The following is a 6,000-nucleotide window of genomic DNA, read 5'->3' on the forward strand; positions in this document are numbered from 1 at the left end:
AAGACAAGAGGGCAAGACAAGAGGGCTTGGTCTCAAGTTGTGCCAGGGGAGGTTTAGGTTGGACATTAGAAAGAATTTCTTTCTGGAGAGGGTGATCAGCCATTGGAATGGGCTGCCCAGGGAAGGGGTGGATTCTCCATCCCTGGAGATATTTCAAAAGAGCCTGGATGTGGCACTCAGTGCCATGGGCTGGGAACCACGGGGGGAGTGGAGCAAGGGTTGGACTTGATGAGCTCTGAGCTCCCTTCCAACCCAGCCCGTTCTAGGATTCTATGATTGTGCCCAAATAAAACCAAGCACATACCTGTACAGGAACAGACACCAACCCGAACTGTGCAAACATGTGTCTGGTTCCAGGCTCACAGGCCTCATCCTCATCATCCTCATTTGCTTGTTGCTGAGCCACCAAGTAACCAGGTCTTCAGGTGACCCTTAAACATGTGTACTCGTGCCAACAAATGTACTTCCACAGACAACTTAATGGGTGCCTCCCTATATTGCAGTAAGAATGGTCCTCAGCATGTTTGTACATAGAAGATCTCCTATATTGCAGTAAGAATGGTCCTCAGCATGTTTGTACATAGAAAATCTCCTATATTGCAGTAAGAATGCTCCTCAGCATGTTTGTACATAGAAAATCTCCTATATTGCAGTAAGAATGCTCCTCAGCATGTTTGTACATAGAAAATCTCACTGCTTGCAGGAGCACAAAAACACAAGCAGAGCTCACAGGGGCACTCACAGACAAAAGACAGGAATCACTCAGCAGCTGTAGTGTTTCTGCTGGCAAGAGAAGGTCAGTCACTGAGCAGGCTGCCTCCAAACAGATGTTGGATTGTTTCTGGGTTGTGGTTTAATTGTTGGATAGTGTTCCAGCACTGAGGGGATCGAAAAGACTCCAGGTCTGCAGCTGCAGCAAATGCCAGCCTTAAAACAAGGCAGATTCTGAACTCCTTGCTCAGGGGGAAGCTGCTTGCTCAGGGAACCTCAGCCAAGCTCTGCATTAATAGGACTTTGAAGTCAGAAAATTAAGCTCTGCCATTTACAAAGTTCTGTTTTTTCAGGGCCTTCTGTAAGTTTATCTAAGGCAAGCCAATTCCTCCTGGGCAACTGGGACAGTTTATTGACTTGCCCAGGCTTAGGGACTTTATTGGGTCTCTTCGTTTTCCAGAAAAATCTTTCCTGGATTCTGTCCTGAACTCCAAGGCTCCTGGTGGGCAGTGAGAAGCAACTTATTAGTCAGTCTCTTAGTTACTGGTCAGTTCTGATTTCAGGAGAGGACTTACTCAAGATAATTGATCTTTGTCACCAGGAATGAATATTGCAAGGCTGCATCTCTGCCTCTCCACCCACAGAAAGGAGCAGGTTCCATGATCTGGATGTGCCAAGGAAAACAGGGCTTGGGATTTCAGGGAGATGAAGGAGGTTACAGCATGCATGCTCTGCATTTAGCTGCATGGGAAGAAATAACCAGAAGAGAGCATGGAGTTGTTCTCTTGAGGACTAGAAATTAGAGGCATTGGGAAACTCAATTATAGGTACAGAACCATTCAGAGGATCCTCTAAAGAAAACTTTACTGAGGGTAATCAAAATAAAAATCAAAAGTGTGCGTTTGACCAACCATTTTGGATCCATTTAAAAGGACAGTTGCATCACTGACTCTCTTGACTCATAATATTTCTTGGGAAGAGTTTCTTTGAAGTAGACAGGAGAGTTTTGGACCTGTCATTATGAGGATTCTGGCATCCTTAGGAAGATCCTATGATTGCCTGCTGCAAGAAAAACAGATGGGATCTGTATCCAGTAAGTCTTGCAAGCAGCTTGGGATTTGTTGGAATGTTGTATAAGATCTCTGTTACCCACAGTGCAAATGTAGAGCAGGTACCTGTGAGTTCCTTTGGGATGAGAGACACGAGATACTTGCAGGTTTTTGTGACTGTTGTAGGGATGAATGAGTCCTCTTTGTGGCCTTTTAATATAAATATTGTAGAAGTAAATATTTTTTTCTCCATTCTTTCGAAATGAAGAGGGATGTTTCCTGCAGGACTGCCCAGGGAAAGTACAGGCACAAGCCCAGGACCCAGCTTCCCAGTTCCATCTGGCATTAAGCAGTATGTACAGAGGACAGATAGTAATTTATTCCCTTGGTTCTCTAAGCCAGTCCTACAATATGCCTAGAAAAAAAAAAAATACCCTAAAAAGACAGCCAGGAAAAGAGCAAAGAGCTTCTGTGCAGGGTCTGTCTCCTTCCCCAGAATCGAGATGGGCTGTGTTGGTGTCTGATGCAGTGCTACCTTGACAACTCCAAACTCCAAGCTGCAGATTTAATGGGTGTCAGGAGCAAGGAGTGGAGCAACAAACTAATTTAATGGCCCATTAGAGCTAAGGCTGACATCATGGAAGCTGCTTGGTCAGCCCTAGGTTAGGTAAGCCTCAGCACAGCTGTCTCAACTACATTCTCCATTGCAGACTTCCTCAGCTCTGAATTTTGGGCCCTGTGTGGTTTTTTTCACTGACATATTTCCATCTCCATTCCCCTCCTTCCCTTGGAAAAAAAGAACAGCTATAATTCCAATATTTGTTCCAGTTTCTGTAAACCATCACTCCTGTTGAACTGACCCGTCTAGATGGTGTTCCTTTCATCCAGCTCAGGGAAGTAAAGAATCTGAAGTTTAAGCCCATTAAAATCTCTTCTGTAGGGTTTGGGGAGAGGTGAAGGCAGGGGTGTGCCTGCTGCAGACCCCGGGGGGTTTCCTCCTGCCTTTCTGCCATCTTGTGTTGTGCCTCCTTCTCATCTGCCCTGACTCTGGGGCTTTGCTGAAGCAGAACCCCGTTTCCTTGTCATACCTACCCACACTATAAACCATCTCTGCTCTCTATTGACATCAGACCCCATCAGAGTCCCAGGAAGGATCTTTTGAGCCCCTCACCCCAGTGCTGTGGCTGCAGTCACAGCCTCCCCACTCCCCTCAGCACCCAGGGGGAAGCTGCTCCCTGCACCCAAAATCGCCTCCTTCCCATCGCCCATTCCCCTGCGGAACCCTGGAGCCTCCCTGCACCGCTCTGAGCGGGATACCCGCCTGAAATGTCCTTTTTTAAAATTTTATTTTATTTTATTTTAAAGCTGAGGCTTCATCCCCGCTGCCCTGGGCGCAGTTCGGGTTCCAGCAGCCGGCACCTCCCGGGCCGCAGGGGGCGCTGCGGGGAGGGAAAGGGCGGCTCCCGGGTGGGGCAGTGAGCTGCCCCGGTGCATGCTGGGACTTGTAGTCCCCGGGCGGGGTGCGGTACCCGCAGCCATGGCTGCCGGCGGGGCCGCTCCCGGGGGGCAGGGCCGGGCTGTGTTTCTCTCCTCAGCGTCACCGAGGGACCTGTTGGGTATTTTTCGCCTCCCCCCAGTGCCTCCGGGCCGCCCTGGGATGGCGGTGGGGACCCTCAGGGCCTGGTCGGTGTAACCCTGGGAGTTAGGCCTCGAGTGTCGCGGATTGATGACGCCGTGTCCCGCGCGGCATGCTGGGAAGTGTAGTCCATGGCGGGGCGGCCCCGGTGAGGGGAGCGGGGCCGGGGCCCTGCGGGTACCCCCAGAGCTCCGGAGAGAGGCCCCGGGAGCGTTTCCCCAGGGCAGTTGTGGCTGGGATTGTTGGGGTTGGTCCTTGGGGTTCTGGGAGCTCCCAGCAGCACCAGGCTGGGCAGAGCAGCTCTGAGGGGACCCCAGCTCCCTACACGCCATCCCCAGCTCTCCCCAGGCACAGCTCAGCCTGACACACAGCTGGGGCTCCTCAGAGATGGACCCTGGAGCTTGGGCACAGAGGGGGCTGGGGAGCTGACCCTAGAAAGGGATCTAGAAGTGGATCTAGAAAGGGCTCTGGAGCCCAATCTAGAAAATCACGTAAAGCATCTCTAGAAAAGACACAAGAAGTAGCTCTGGAAGCTTATCTAGAAAAAGACTCTAGAAAAAGGTCTTAGAAAAATACTCTAGAAGCCTCTCTGGAGCTTGCTCTAGTATTGGCTCTAGAAAGGTCTCTAGAAATGCTCCAGAAACAACTGTAGAGGCTTTCAGGTCTCCAGACTCTCCCAGATCTTGACCACTGTTAAATTCCTGCTCTCTTCCCACAGGTTTTAAATCAGGTTACTAAGTGTCTTTACCAGCATCCATTTGCCTCCTAACATCAGTTTCAAGATTTTCAGCAGAATGCTGAAGGCTCCTTGCTTGTCCCTTTCCTCTCAAACTGGCTTCCAGGTTGTGCTAATCCTCTGCCTTTCTGAAACCCTACTGGAAGAACCCTACAGTACCACTTACAACAGTCTAACAGGCACAGTCTGTGTAATCTTCTCCTTTTACAAAACCAACTATTTTAAGAAAACCTGAAAGAGTCTGCAGTACAGTTTCCCTAATCCAGTTCTGTTCCCCTCTTGTACTGCAGAGCCCATGATGCTGCTGTTGGTTAAGTGTGGGCTTTGTGTAGTTGAGCAAGTTCAGCTGAGCAATAATTCTTGAAAAAAACCACATCTTTCCTTGTCCAGAGCAAACCTAAGGGCTCTAAAAACCAAGCACAAAAAAGCCCAAAGTGAGGCAGGCCCCAGCCAAGGCAGGACAGCTATAATCCAGGTGTAAGCACTGTTCTTCCAGCTGCCTCCCTTAGAGCATGCATGAAGAGCAACCATGACAAACATGCAAACAGGAGGTGAGAATCCTGCTCTTTGCCTTTTTATGTGGCTGGCTGTTTTGTTAAGCCAGTCCTTGAAAGGAAAAATAGGATCCACATTCCTTCCCCATTACCCTACAGGTAGTTTTCCAGGAGCAAATATGATTTTTTAACAATTACTTCTAATCCCAGGCTTGCTTCATGCTCTGGAAGCCACCTCAGCTGTGATTCCCCTCGTATCCCAGGGGTTTTTCTCTCCTCCCCTCCAGTCCCTGTCTCAGCCACGCAGCAATGTTGTGTCAGATCTCTTGAGGGAGTGTCCCACCCCTCCTGCCAAGCAGTGCCCTGGTGACACGGAGGAGCATTGATGTGAGCTGCTGCTCATGCCAGGGGCTCCTCCAGAAGGGAGCTGGTGTGCATGTGCTGGCTGCCAGAGAGCTCAGGGAGGGGCAGGGCTGAATAATTTCTTCTTTTGCTTCACAGCCCTAGCCCAGGCCCTTTTCTTTCCTTCCTGTCTGTTTTTCTCCCTCCTGTGGCAGCATCCAGTCATCTCCTCCCAGTGTGTGGAGGGGAGGACAACTGGGCTGGCTTCTAGGAAGGCACAAAAGTGGGGTTAACCCAAAGTGGGTTAAACAAACTGCAGCTTAAGCAGATCAAATCCATATTCCTGGGCTACTGGGAATGCTGCCTTAAGGGGAGGGATAACATCAGAGCTGATCTCCTGGGTCTTCTTTGGAAAACAGTGTCAGCACCCCCAGTTCTTTGCTCCTTTGAGACATGTTTCCTTCACTTAATTTGAGATGGGCTTGAGGAAAGGTAGGAATGCACAGGAGTCTGGATAACTGGATGTGACCCCTGAGGAAGGGAGCAGGTAGGAACTGAACTTGGAACAGAGCAGCAATTAATCCAGGGATTTCTTCTCTGTCTGTACTGATCACAGCCACCAGGAATGGGAGCTGTGTGCAGTTCCCACTGGTTGTGTCTCCTGCCAGTAACTCCAGGTTCTATTCCTCCTGTAATGCAGGGGCTGACCCTGCTTCTACTGATGGGAAGATCTTCCTTGGTATTTTAGTGTCCATGAGCTGAGGATTCCATCTCAGCCTCATAAAAAAATAGGTACAGATTGTGCTGGGATTCACTTTTTCTCCAACTCTTTCTGCCATCCATGCCAGAACACCCAGTACACCTCTCACCCATGATGGTTCAGACTTGTTTTAAAGCCACAGAAGTAAAACACAGTCTTTAGGAGAGACTGGTAAAACATTTTTTAAAAATAAACATGAAATGTTCTCACTGATCTAAGATATAATTAACGGTGTTTGCATTGATACAAACATTCTGTCAGATTTAAATGAA

Source organism: Heliangelus exortis, chromosome 23, assembly GCF_036169615.1.
Source record: "Heliangelus exortis chromosome 23, bHelExo1.hap1, whole genome shotgun sequence".
Lineage (NCBI taxonomy): Eukaryota > Metazoa > Chordata > Aves > Apodiformes > Trochilidae > Heliangelus > Heliangelus exortis.